A 15,217-nucleotide genomic window follows, 5' to 3' on the forward strand; every position below is an offset into this window, starting at 1 on the left:
TTGTATAGCCTTTTAGGGAAACGGGATACCTAGTCAGATGCACAACTGAATGCATTCAACTGAAATGTGTGTTCCACATTTAACCTAAACCCTCGGAATCAGAGAGCTGCAGGGGTTGCCTTAATCAGTGCATGGGAAGCAGTTGTTGGGGTGTTAATTGCCTTGCTCAAGGAAAGAACAGCAGATTTTTCCAACTTGCCAGTTCAAATATTCAAACCAGCAACCTTTCAATTACTAACCCAATGCTCTTAATCAATAGGGTACCTGCCACCCTTTTAACTTGCAAGGGCACTCTTGAATGTCTTAATTATAACATGCCCCTACTTTCTCAGTTTTCTATTTCTATCATGTTAAATATTAGCCACTATGAGTATCGACCGTCAGTAGCCCTAATAACCACACATATTCAACTGCCATTTTACTGTTCCCTTCAGTTGGTATAGCTTACATTATCATTCAATTTAATTACATTGCTTAGTTTACCTTACTTCCTCTGTAAAAGCTGTCACGGCTGTGTGGTTGTTGCTGAGGATCATTTGTTTTATTTTATTTTTTATTTATTCTTTATTTTCCATTTACAAAGAACAAAAACAACAACATAGTGACAACAAACATCCAAACATGACAATAAACAATAGATGGGGGAGGTCGAGGGTAGGTAGCCTGGGTCCAACCAGGAAACACAGGATACCCAGCGAGCCCTACCACAGCAAGCCAGGCATCCTGTGTGACCTGGCATTAGTCAAATGTCCATGCTGAAGCACTGCGGTTTACACTCTTTCCGATTCATATGTATTGTTTGTTTGACTGATAGGAAGGCCAGTGCAATTATGTGTTGCATGGTTCTAGGTTGGATATTGTCCACCCTACTTCCTAGCAAGCACACTACAGGACATATTGGGATATATAGATTCAAAATTCCAGACAACTTATCAACTACCTCAGTCCAAAATCTTTTGACGGCTGGACATTTCCAGAACATACTCATTAGTGTACCAACCTCTCACCACAGCCACGCCAAGACAAATCTGAAAGACTTTGATCCCTTTTTTTCAACCTGTGCTGTAATATAAGCCATATGTAATATAATATATAATATAAGCCCTATGTAAGATCTTCATTTGATTAATTTTATACCTTACACAATTGGACATTGCTGTTGTGTTTTTCCATAATGCATTCCACGGTAGTGCGGTGAGACAAATCCTGTTCCCAACGTAACTGAGTAGAGATGTTGCTGTTTGGGGAGGAGAAGAGAACAAGCTTATAAGGCGAAAACCATTCTTTTCCCATTTGCAGCACTCCTCAATTTGTTGTCCATCACACTTTTAGATCTCACATCAATACCAGTTGAGGAAATACATTTTATTATTGATGAGGATCATTAGTAACAAGTAGGCTAATTAAATTGTTATGGAGCAGAGCACAGACCAAGCCATAACAGTTTGAACCCGACGCATGGTTCATTACTTGACTGTGTCATCACACAATTCCATGGTTAGTGCAGGCAATAGACGAGTGTATAGTCCACTATTGTACACTATACGCCCTATTGTAATTCTATGTACACACATTTTCCATCATTACCATGGTTTGAACAACAGCTCAGGCTTTGGGCTCCTGAGTGGTGCAGGGGTCTAAGGCACTGCATCTCAGTGCTAGAGGGTTCACTACAGACACCGTGGTTCGAAATCAGGCTGTATCCCAACCGGCTGGGATTGGGAGTCCTATAGGGGGGCGCAGAATTGGCCGGTGTAGGCCGTCATCGTAAATAAGAATTTGGTCTTAAATGACTTGGCTAATTATATAAAAAAACTGAATGTGGCATTTTTCTGAAATAATCACAACACTGTTTCCTTTCTTACATGCGTAAAGTCTCTCCAAACTTGTTTTTTATGATTCATGACTACTTTCCTAAACCTAAATAATCTGTCAAATCAGAGTATTTTACAATCTACCAATTGGTGCTGAAACAGAGATGAAAATGCAAATATTTAAATGGCTTTCATTCACTGATCCCTAATATTCTGAACCCGTTCTCTCAATATATTCAATATAGTCTGTTGACAAAATCCTAACTAAAGGGTACACCTTATTTACAGGGATGACTTAACCCAATGAGTCCTACTCTAACACTGGGACTCATCTTACCCCTTTTAAACATTGTGTGTTTGAACTACATACTTCTGGGTTGCACCATTGATTAATGGGGGCTGAGCTAGAGTGGTGTTTGTGAGACAAGGACGGATCCCGAAGAGGCCTGAGGGAGGGTCTTTTATACAAAAATTCATGTGGAGTCTGAATGGTTTGAGCTACAACCTATTAAAAGCTATCTATGAAAAGGTGAGCAGGGTTTTAGATATTTTTACAACTGTATAAAGTACATTTTTGCTATGAGACTTAAAATTGAGCTCAGGTGCATCCTGTTTCCATTGATCATCCTTAAGATGTTTCTACAACTTGATTGGAATCCATCTGTGGTAAATTCAATTGATTGGACATGATTTGGAAGGGCACCTGTCTAAGGTCCCATTGCAAGTCAGAGCAAAAACCAAGCCAAGAGGTCGAAGGAATTGTCCGTAGAGCTCCGAGACAGGATTGTATCGAGGCACAGATCTGAGGAATGGTACTAAAAACTGTTTGCAACATTGAATGTCCCCAAGAACACAGTGGCCTCCATCATTCTTAAATGGAAGAAGTTTGGAACTACCAAGACTCTTCCTAGAGCTGGCCGGCCGGCCCAACGTGGGCAATCATGGAAGAAGGGCATTGGTCAGGGAGGTGACCAAGAACCAGATTGTCACTCTGACAGAGCTCCTGAAGGACAAACAACTCTGCAGCAGTCCACCAATCAGGCATTTATGGTAGAGGGGCCAGATGGAAGCCACTCCTCAGTAAAAGGCAAATGACAACCTGCTTGGAGTTTGCCAAAAGGCACCTAAAGGAGAAACAAAATTCTCTGCTCTGATGAAATTCAGATTGAACGCTTTGGCCTGACTGCCAAACGTCACACCCGGAGGAATCCTGGCGCCATCCTTACGGTGAAGCATGGTGATAAAAGCATCATCCTAAAGAGATGTTTTTCAGCAGCAGGGACTGGGAGACTAGTCAGGATCGAGGGAAAGATGAACAGAGCAAAGTACAGAGAGATCATTGAATGAAAACCTGCTCAGGACCTCAGACTAGGGTGAAGGTTCACTCTCCAACAGGACATCGACCCTAAGCACACAGCGAAGACAACACAGGAGTGGCTTCGGGACAAGTCTGAATTTCCTTGAGTGGCCCAGCCAGAGCCCGGACTTGAACACAATCAAAAGTCTCTGGAGAGACCTGAAAATAGCTGTGCAGTGACGCTCCTCCTCCAACCTGACAGAGTTTGAGAGGATCTGCAGAGAAAAATGACAGAAACTCCCCAAATACAGGTCTGCCAAACTTGTAGCGTCATACCCAAGAATAACCAAGGCTCTAATCACTGCCAAAGGTGCTTCAACAAACTACTGAGAAAAGGGTCTGAAAACTTATGTAAATGTAATATTTCCAATATTTTTTCATAACTTTGCTAAAATGTCTAAAAAGCAGTCTTTCCTTTAACATTTTGGCGTATTGAGTGTAGATTGATGAGGGGAAAAAACGATTTAATACATTTTAGAATAAGGCTGTAAAGTAACAAAATGTGGAAAAAGTAAAAGAGTCTGAGTACTTTGCAAATGCACTCTATAAATGAAAAGACCATTTTTGCTGGAATCTCCGGACTGATGGGGTTATTAAGATAGATGTACTGAAAACCCTATTCTATGAAAACTCTGAAACCCTATTCACGAGAAAATCTGTTGGCCAGTGATTTAATTACAGTGGCTTGCGAAAGTATTCAAAAATCCCCCTTGGGATTTTCCCTATTTTGTTGCCTTACAACCTAGAATTAAAATGGCTTTTGGGGGGTTTGTATCATTTGATTTACACAACATGCCTACCACTTTGAAGATGCTAAATCTTTTTTATTGTGAAACAAACATGAAATAAGAACAACAAAAATTAAAACTTGAGTGTGCATAACTTTTCATCCCCCCCAAAGTCAATACTTTGTAAAGCCAACTTTTGCAGCAGTTACAGCTGCAAGTCTCTTGGGGTATGTCTCTATAAGCTTAGCACATCTAGCCACTGGAATTTTTGCCCATTATTCAAGGCAAAACTGCTCCAGCTCCTTTAAGTTGGATGGGTTCCGCTGGTGTCCCATCAATATTTAAGTCATACCACAGATTCTCAATTGGATTGATGAGAGGTGTTGGGTTTGCACCAAACATAGCGTTTTCCTTGATGGCCAAAAAGCTCAATTTTAGTCTCATCTGACCAGAGTACCTTCTTCCATATGTCTGAGGAGTCTCCCACATGCCTTTTGGTGAAAATCAAACGTGTTTGATAAAGCCAAGCTCTGTGGAGTGTACGGCTTGAATTGGTCCTATGGACAGATACTCCAATCTCCGCTGTGGGGCATTGCAGCTCTTTCAGGGTTATCTTTGTCTCTTTGTTGCCTCTCTGATTAATGCCTCCTTGACTGGTCTGTGAGCTTTGGTGGGCTGTGTCACGTTCTGACCTCTATTTCCGTTGTTTTGTATTTATTTAGTATGGTCAGGGCGTGAGTTGGGTGGGCAGTCTATGTTTGTTTTTCTATGTTTTGGGGCATTTCTATGTTTTCGGCCTAGTATGGTTCTCAATCAGAGGCAGCTGTCAATCGTTGTCTCTGATTGAGAATCATACTTAGGTAGCCTGGGTTTCACTTTGGTTTTGTGGGTGATTGTTCCTGTCACTGTGTTTGTTGTCACAGGATAGGCTGTATAGGTTTTCACGGTCCGTTTGTTGTTTTGTAGATTTGAGTTATTTCATGTATCGTTCAGTTTTCCATTAAAGAACATGAATAACCACCACGCTGCTTTTTGGTCCGCTTCTCCTCCACAGACGATTACAGTCGTTACAGGCTGCCCTGTCTTGGCAGGTTAACATGTTCAGACCTTAAGGGCAGTTTAATTTGAAATGTTTCGCCCAGACGGAGATAATCCAATATGCGTTCTATAGTCACATCGTAGGGTAAGATAACCAAAAGTGGACACACTCTAATCAGTTTCTAGAGCTCAATTTCCCAGATTTTGTAGATTATTGTAATATTGCTTAAAAACTTAATCTTTATCAAATTATCCATTTAAGATATCAACTCAAAACCTACGTACGTCTACGAATGGGTGGTTTAAATTGTATCTAATCATTTTCAGCATTACTTTATACACACATACCATTTATCATAATTTCAAATAATTCACAGAATCCATATAAAACTTAAGAAATCTTAGTTACTCACACAGAACTTTCAGGATCATCCACACAGGATTGGTCAGATTTTTCACATAGAACTTTCCTGACGTCCACACAGAACATCAAAAGGTTTGCCCACACAGAGTAAACCCTACCCCGCTCACACAGAACGGTCCGACTCACACAGAGTAACCCTACCCCGCTCACACAGAACGGTCCGACTCACACAGAGTAAACCTACCCCGCTCACACAGAACGGTCCGACTCACACAGAGTAACCCTAGGGCATACCTGGCTAGCACATTTAAAATAATTGGAATTCACCACATCTGAGGGTCACTTAGACAAATCACACAGACGCACAGAATGAGGTCCTTCTTCCAATAGGGCTTCACCAAGTGCTGTGTTTCACCTAGAACACACAGACCCCCTGGCCCCTCACCCCGACAGACCTCACCAAATCCCCACTGTGATCAATTCAGTGTCAGGAGGGCTCTTGGTCACTGTTCGTTCAGCTTTGTCTCCTTTCCCAAACCATAAACCAATCCTCCAAATCAACAGGCATATATCAAATTGTCATTTAGATACAACCCACTCAAAATACAACCTCCTGGACAAACTCACGGAGAGGAGGGTGAGGCTATAGGTTAAGATAGAAACAACATAAGAGGGAGCATAGAATGATTCCAGACACTGCCACCCTTCCTTTCCCCACTATGGGAAAGGTAGAGAGTGAAAGATATGTTTACACATGATGACACTTTGACCTCTCCCCTCTCAGCGGCCATGCAACTTAGTCTTGACATAGAACAGATACTGCAACCCTCACCACAGAATAACACAAAAATACCATTCTGATGAGAATTAACTTACACACATTTGATGAATATAAAACATCTTACATATGTTACCAACAAATTCTGAATCTTCCCTAACCTTCTCCTCATACAGACGATTACAGTCGTTACAGGCTGCCCTGTCTTGGCAGGTTTGTTGTGGTGCCATATTCTTTTCATTTTTTAATAATGGATTTAATGGTGCTCCGTGGGATGTTCAAAGTTCCTGATATTTTTTTATAAACCAAACCTGATCTGTACTTCTCCACAAATTTGTCCCTGACCTGTTTGGAGAGCTCCTTGGTCTTCATGGTGCTGCTTGCTTGGTGGTGCCCCCTGCTTAGTGGTGTTGCAGACTCTGGGGCCTTTCAGAACAGGTGTATATATACTGAGATCATGTGACACTTAGAATGCACACTGGTGTACTTTATTTAACTAATTATGTTACTTCTGAAGGTAATTGGTTGCACCAGATCTCATGTGGGGGCTTCATAGCAAACTGGGTGAATACTTATACACTCATCATTTTTAAATTTTTTGAATTTTTTGAAACAAGTAATTTTTTTCATTTCACTTCACCAATTTGGACTATTTTGTGTATGTCCATTACATGAAATCCAAATAAAAATCTATTTAAATTACAGGTTGTAATGCAACCAAATAGGAAAAATGCCAAGGGGGATTGTAACGGTTGCCGTCTTCCTCTTCTGAGGAGGAGTAGGAAATATCGGACCAATATGCAGCGTAGTAAGTGTTCGTCATGTTTATTACGGTGAACACAGAAAACAAACGAACAAGAGAATAAAGGAAAACCGAAACAGTCCCGTATGGTGAAAACACTGAAACTGAAAATAACCACCCACAAACAAAAGTGGGAAACCAGGCTACCTAAGTATGGTTCTCAATCAGAGACAACGATTGACAGCTGCCTCTGATTGGGAACCATACCAGGCCAAACACATAGAAATATAAACACAAGAAAAAAACAGAATGCCCACCCCAACTCACGGCCTGACCAACCTAAAATAGAGACATACAAAAGGAACTAAGGTCAGGACGTGACAGGGATGAATTATTTTGCAAGGCATTGTAAATGTATTCAGCGCGCGCAAGGTCGCCACACCTGCAGAGCTTGTTACATGACTGAATAAGGTAAATCTGAATAACAAATACTGAGAAGTGTGTAGGAAGGTTGTGTGTAACAAAATACATACATTCCTAAATCTGAATCGGCCCCTTGAAGTATACCAGTAGTAAAAGAAAGGTGGATTATTTAGGATGATAGCATTTGGTCTTGAACAAAAATTATTGGTTGGACCAATATGATCAGCGTGTTACTAATAAAGCTTGCAGACTAAGATGAAGACGAGGTCCCACAGGATGAGAATAGAATACAGGATATTACTTTATTAAAGGCCTGCCCGGGGGTGAGTCACCTGGTTTTCAACACAAATCAAAGAGATTGCCCAGGAACTAGGAAGTCATTTAACATGGGGTTTGAACTAACTTCAAGGGGGCAGAACTCTGGCGGCACTAACTTTGCTATTCAAATGGGGAAAGGGTAGCCTAAGGAGCCCCATCATGTTTTGGAAAATTAACCTTTATATGACTCGCAGACACACACACACACACACACACACACACACACACACACACACACACACACACACACACACACACACACTGAAACGAAGGTCCACACACATGGGCGCAAACACAGACGCCCACGACAAATAATGTGAATGTTTGTTATTTAGCAGATGCGCTTATCCAGAGCGACCTACAGTAAGTGCATTCATCTGAAGATAGCTAGGTGAGACATCACAGTCATAAACCAGGTGTTATGAAATTTGGTGGTATTCTTCTGGGACCAGGACCGACTTTGGGAAACCCTTAGTCACAGCCCCCATAGAAATTGAGGGGATGTTTGAGTGGCAGAGCTTGTTAAGGGGTAAACAGTATTGAGGTTGTCCTTAGGTATGTACAGTCAGTGCATTCAGGGTTGATAAATCAGAGATACTAAACGTTTTCTGTAACCGTTACGGAAAATGTTGTTGTAGTTCGGTATGCATTGGTTTTCAAAACAACTTATTTTATGATAACACTACCAGTTAAAAGTTTGGACACTTCTACTCATTCAAGGGTTTTTCTTTATTTTTACTATTTTCTACACTGTAGAATAATAGGGAAGACATCAAAACGATGAAATAGTACATATGGAATCATGTAGTAACCAAAAAATGGTTAAACAAATCAAAATATATTTGAGATTCTTCAAAGTAGCCACCCTTTGTCTTGATAACAGCTTTGCACACTCTTGGCATTCTCTCAACCAGCTTCATGAGGTAGTCACCTGGAATGCATTTCATTTAACAGGTGTGCCTTGTTAAAAGTTCATTTGTGGAATTTCTTTCATTCTTAATGCATTTGAGCCAATCAGTGATGTTGTGACAAGGTAGGGCTGGTAAACAGAAGATAGCCCTATTTGGTAAAAGACCAAGTCCATATTATGGCAAGAATTACTTTAAGACATGAAGGTCAGTCAACTTTGAAGACATCAAAACGATGAAAGTTTGAAAGTTTCTTCAAGTGCAGTCACAAAAACCATCAAGAGCTATGATGAAACTGGCTGTCATGAGGACCACCACAGGAAAGGTTACCTCTGCTGCAGATGATAAGATCATTAGAGTTAACTTGATATGGTATAGGGGACGCTTGCGTCCCACTTGGCCAAAAGCCAGGGAAAATGCAGCGTGGCAAATTCAAATAAAATTATATAAAAATCAAAATTTCATTAAATCACACATGTAAGATACTAAATTAAAGCTACACTCGTTGTGAATCCAGCCAACATGTCAGATTTTAAAAAGGCTTTTCGGCGAAAGCATAAGAAGCTATTATCTGATGATAGCACAACAGTAAACAAAGAGAGTAGCATATTTCAACCCTGCAGGCGCTAAACAAAACGTAGAAATAAAATCTAAAACATGCCTTAAATTTGACGAGCTTCTTTTGTTGGCACTCCAATATGTCCCATAAACATCACAATTGGTCCTTTTTTTCAATTAATTCCGTCCATATATATCCAAAATGTCAATTTATTTGGCGCGTTTGATCCAGAAAAAAACAGCTTCTAAATTGTGCAACGTCACTACGAAATATCTCAAAAGTTGCCTGTAAACTTTGCCAAAACATTTCATACTACTTTTGTAATACAACTTCAGGTATTTTTAAACCTTAATAATCGATCAAATTGAAGACGGGTCTATCTGTGTTCAATACAGGAAGACAAAAAACCAACGCTACTTTTCAAGTCTTGCACAACTCTCAACAGTGTTACCTACCTGGCCGTACTTCTTCATTGCACAAAGGAATAACCTCAACCAAATTCCAAAGACAGGTGACATCCAGTGGAAGCGGTAGGAACTGAAAACAAGTGCCTAAGAAATGAGAACTCACTGAACAGACAGAGACCTAAAAAAAAAATTGGTTAGTCCTCGGGGTTTTGCCTGCTACATAAGTTTTGTTATACTCACATACATGATTCAAACAGTTTTATAAACTTCAGAGTGTTTTCTATCCACATCTACTAATAATATGCATATCTTATATTCTTGGCATCAGTAGCAGGAAGTTGAAATTGGGCACGCTATTTATCCAAAAGTGAAAATGCTGCCCCCTATACCTTAAGAAGTTAACTGCAACTCAGATTCCAGCCCAGTTAAATGATTCACAGTGGCGTGTCTTTGGCTATGCCGGATTCAGTGATATGCCATGCTATTCTATAAAATAATTTATCCGTAATTAATATTACCTGATTGAGCTAATCATGTAAATGTAATTAACTAGAGAGTCGGGCACCACAAAATTATATTTATAGAACTGTTATCTTTCCGAAAAAACTCTTAAAGACCTAGTAATATTTTACATCTGTAACGCTCAATGAGTGAATGGGTGTGGAGTCAGGCGCAGAGAGTAAAGGATGCAGGAAAAACACGCTTTAATGTCCAAAATCAAAAATAACAAAATAGTTATACCCAACAGGCGTAACTATTACTACAATAAGTACCCTTAGGTAAAAATGCCAGGACAGCGAGAAAACCCAACAAAACACTAACGCCTCTCACAAATACAGAAGAACAAGCACGCACAAACAGAAGCGGGCTAAACGAACTTAACAAACAATGAACAGGTGAAAACAATTAGACAAAACCAAACGAACACGGAACAAAGGATCGGTGGCAGCTAGTAGACCGGCGACGACGACCACCGTGTGCCACCCGAACAAGAAGGGGAGCCACCTTCGGTAATATTCGTGACAACATCAATAGCAGTCAATATTAATCGTCATCTTAATTCAGTCTCATCTGAAAGTTGTAAATTCTTAGTTATCTGCACGAACCCTGGCTAACAAGTTGAATCAGCGACACAAAATTGGGTTTAATTATTTATTTACTAAATACCTAACTAATCACACAGAATTACACATACACATAATTAAATCATAACTTGATTACAAATGACGTCATAAAGGAAAACGTCCCTAGTGGGCGGAACAGATATGACAGCTTGTAAACAAAAGAAAAGGGGCTGGGTGAAAGTGAAAGAGCGGGTTGGCTGAGGAACAAAGGGCAAAGCTGTGCTATCGTAAATACAGTATCTTGTGCATTCTAAATTACCGCCCGTTTGGAAAAGGAAAATGCAATAAATATTTACTCTTGAGCTGCGCTTCTGTAGGTTGGTGGTAGATGGAAGGCCGTGTTGCCCAACCGAGTCCTGTGTCCTTTGAAGATTGTCTCTGCTGGTAAATTGAATACGTTGTAGTAACGTCGTTGTGTGGTAGACGGGATACTCTGTCTGTTCCTTCCTAACCCTCAGTTGCAGCGGCTGTTGCTAACTCAACGGCTAGGAGGTATCACTTTTGTAGTCAATAAGAGTTCAAAGTTCATACCATTCGCAACCAAAGCTCACGCTGATGTTGGCTTTGTTCTGTAGTTATTATCTGAACCATTCTGACATCGGACTGTGGTCCTCACGTCCTCGGAACAGGAGGTTACATTGTCGTCAAGGGCTTATATAGGAAGGGAGAGGAGGGTGTGTTTGACAAGTTTTATAGCCCATGTCCCATCACAGGGGCGGGCCACTGATTGAGCAGAGCCCTATCTTATGAAAACCCAAATCTCACATTTTAGAAGCTAAAATCACATTTCATTTCATCCCATCACAAATCATTTCATATTCAAACATTTAAATTGAACAACAATTCCATGTGAATCCGATAACTCTGATGTGTAGACTTTCCACTGTAGAGTTTATGTCATCTTATCATTGATGAGAATGTCTCAGATGACAACCGAACTGACATCATATTCATTAAGTACCACCGCATATGTTCCATTGGTCGGATTACCAGAATATAGTTAATTTCATGACAACAGAGTTCAAGTAACAGACACATCTCAACATTAATGAACAAGAGACTCTATCCCACTGACAACTTTTCCCCAAAATGCACTATGGAAATTACAGAAAGATCTTAGTTTGCTGTAAAACAAATGAACAGTATTTTACTGTGCATTCTACGGTAATCTACTCTATTCAGTTTATACAGTATCATAGTGTTGATTAAAATGGTAAATTACTGATTAAATATAAACGGCTAACAGCATATGGAAGAAATGGCAGTTATGCCAAGTCAAAGTTTTCGAAGGACAAAGTTATTGAGCAGTGTTATAAGTTGCTCTCTGTCTCTCTCGCTCTCTCACACAGAGAGAGAGAGAGAGAGAGAGAGAGAGAGAGAGAGAGAGAGAGAGAGAGAGAGAGAGAGAGAGAGAGAGAGAGAGAGAGAGAGAACGAGAACATTTTTGGGCTCAATAACGAAAAAGAGGAGGGTACTATCAGCTCATCTATCACACACCTTCCTCTGAAGGTAGTCTGGCTTTTTGGGTTTTGGGGGAGAAGGAGAGGGTGTAAGGGGAATTGTTTGCCGACGACTTCCAGGAAACTACATGACGAGACAGGGATGTTGGGGACACGAGGACTTGACCAACTTCAGATGTGTGTGATTGACGCAGCGTCGGCACACAGACACTGAGGGAGGAGGACTTGGTAACTTTGTTCCCCTGTGTAGTCGGATCAAGGCATCTGTAATGTAAGAGGGAAGCCGGGTAGACTCTGTGGAGAAGGAACATGTGTAGAGGATTTGATTTGTGAGATAGTGAACATGACAATTACTATTGCCTTCAAAGAAACTGACAAGTGCACTTAGGGCTTCAAAGCATTCATGCCCCTTTTATTACAGTATTAGGCCAACAATTATGGATGGCTACATATAATCGCAACAAGGGCCTCGCTACACCAAACCTGTCCTAGAACAAGGTGATTCATGCCAAGTATTTGAGGTTTCAAAGGTTTATCGGCCTACAAAGTCGCACAGGGGGTTTTGTAAAACGTATATAATGTCGGTCTGCTAAAATGTGCTGAGCAATATTGAATAACGTTCTAATAACTGATGGAATTAATAAACAGATTTCATCTTAATTCCTCAGTACTACTCAATCCGAAACCAGCCTCAATTTCGGAGAGCTTCCCAAGTTCAGGATATCGTGATATGCGTAGATAAGAGAGTCAAAAACATAATTAATAACGGCAAGACAAATGAAACACAGACCTTGGAGGTAATATGCTTTTAATCACCCCGATATTTTACTACAAGACCTACAAATACCAAATGACTGCTTGTGTTCTCCTACATGTACTACTCTCTCCATCTCTCAAAAGGTAATAGGAGTTCTTCTCCATTTGGAATAAAGATGAAAGGCGATTTGAGGAATGCGCAGCATGGGAGTTTTCTTTTTTACAACCAAATCTCGATTGTTGAGGTAAATTACATGTTATAGAAGGGTCCAGACCCTTTTTTTGCGATTTTACTTGTTTTTGAGAATCTTACCACAACCAGCGATTAACTTCCTTATCCTTCTTGTGCAGTATGTGGGCTCCAAAAAAAAACATTAACAAATGCCCCAAAAACACATGAATTTGTGCCATTCAGAACTTTATATGCAACGCGATATTTCATTTTGTGCGACTCGAGACAGTCGATGTGTAACCCGCTGCTAGAATGGACAGAGTGGTATCGCTCCAGTCGCAACAAAATGCAAAATACAACGTTGCAGATAAAGTTCTGAATTACACAATTTCAAGACCTGCATCACTATACTGAGAGTTTGGGCTCATTTGGGCTTTTCTAGAGCCTGTGTTCATGTTTTCGGAGCCCCCGTACTGTACAACGAGGATGAGGAAATAAATTGTTGGTTGGGGAAATTTTCTCTAACACAAGTGAAATTGCAAAAAAGTGCCTGGACCCTTCTATAACACCCCATTTGCATAAAAAAATAGATTTAGTTAAAAAAAGCAAAACACTCCTTTAAAGCGCTCTATCCCCCAAAGCTGGTCCTGTATAACTAACATCTGTGAATCCCAGAACATCTGATCAAATCTCATCCTAGAGTAAAACAGTCAGAGTTGGGTTAATGTTTTGTTGTGAGATGTTACAGTGAAAATGTTAACAAACCCCCCCCCCCAAAAAAAATGTAACCATTTTTCGTGGTATCCAAATGGTAGTTACAGTCTTGTCCCATCGCTGCAACTCCCATTAGGACTTGGGAGAGGCCAAGGTTGATAGCTGTACATCCTCCGCCGAGCCGCACTGCCTGCTTACGCCGGAAGCCAGCCGCACCAATGTTTTGGAAGAAACACTGTACACTTGCCGACCATGTCAGCGTGCATGCGCCCCGCCTGCCACAGGAGTCGCTAGAGCGCGGTGGGACAAGGACATGCCAACCGGCCAAACCCTCCCCTAACCCGGATGATGCTGGGCCAATTGTGCGCCGCAGACCGCTGCGCCACTCGGGTGGCCAACCAAAATTAATTTTGACACATTCAGTGAAGCATGATGTTCCACATCTTTCAATATTCCACATCAACAGTTTATAAAATACTGCATATATACTGAACAAAAATATAAACGTAACATGTAAAGTGTTAGTTCCATGTTTCATGAGCTGAAATAAAAGGTCCCAGACATTTTCCATACGCACAAAAAAATGTATTTCTATCAAATTTCGTGCACAAATTTGTTTACATCCCTGTTAGTGAGCAATTCTCATTTGCCAAGATAATCCATACACCTGACAGGTGTGACATATCAAGAATGATTAAATGGCATGATCATTACACAGGTGCACCTTGTGCTGGGGACAATAAAAGGGCACTCTTAAATGTTCCGTTTTGTCATACAAGACAATGCTAGATATGTCTCAAGTTTTAAGGGAGCGTAGAATTGGCATGCTGACTGCAGGTATTTCCACCAGAGCCGTTGCCAGAGAACTGAATGTTAATTTGTCTACCATAAGCCGCCTCCAATGTCGTTTTAGAGAATATGGCAGTACGTCCAAACGGCCTCACAACCACAGACTACGTGTGACCGTACCAGCCCAGGACCTCCACATCCGTCTTCTTCTCCTGCAACATTGTCTGAGAACAGCCACCCGGACAGCTGATGAAACTGTGGAGCGATTTCTGTCTGCAACAAAGACTTTTTGTCAGGGAAAACTCATCTGATTGTCTGGGCCTGGCTCCTAAGTGGGTGGGCCTATGCTCTCCCAGGCGTACCTATGGCTGGTATCCCAGTCATGTGAAATCCGTAGAATAAGGCCTAGTGAATGTATTTCAAATGACTGATTTCCTTATATGAAATTAGTTCATGTTGCGTTTCTATTTTTGTTCAGTATATCTTATGCAAATCAGAAAGAATGCTAGAAGGTGCTACCTTAAAATTAAACATGAAGTAAAAACAAGGAAGGAGAACACCCGGTGAATGTTCTTGGCAGTGCACATGGTGCTTTGCTTTGCTTCAGAGAATTCCCTCTGTCACCCAGAGTGAGCTTCTCCAAACCCAAGGACCTGCTCTGCAGCATATGGTAAACACTCACTCCACTCTGTGCTAAACTACTCCGGAACGCATACATATGCACACTCTTAGCCAAACCTACCCCTTCTTCACACACCGGCACACA

The sequence above is a fragment of the Oncorhynchus clarkii genome, chromosome 22 (assembly GCF_045791955.1).
Source record: "Oncorhynchus clarkii lewisi isolate Uvic-CL-2024 chromosome 22, UVic_Ocla_1.0, whole genome shotgun sequence".
Classification (NCBI taxonomy): Eukaryota; Metazoa; Chordata; class Actinopteri; order Salmoniformes; family Salmonidae; genus Oncorhynchus; species Oncorhynchus clarkii.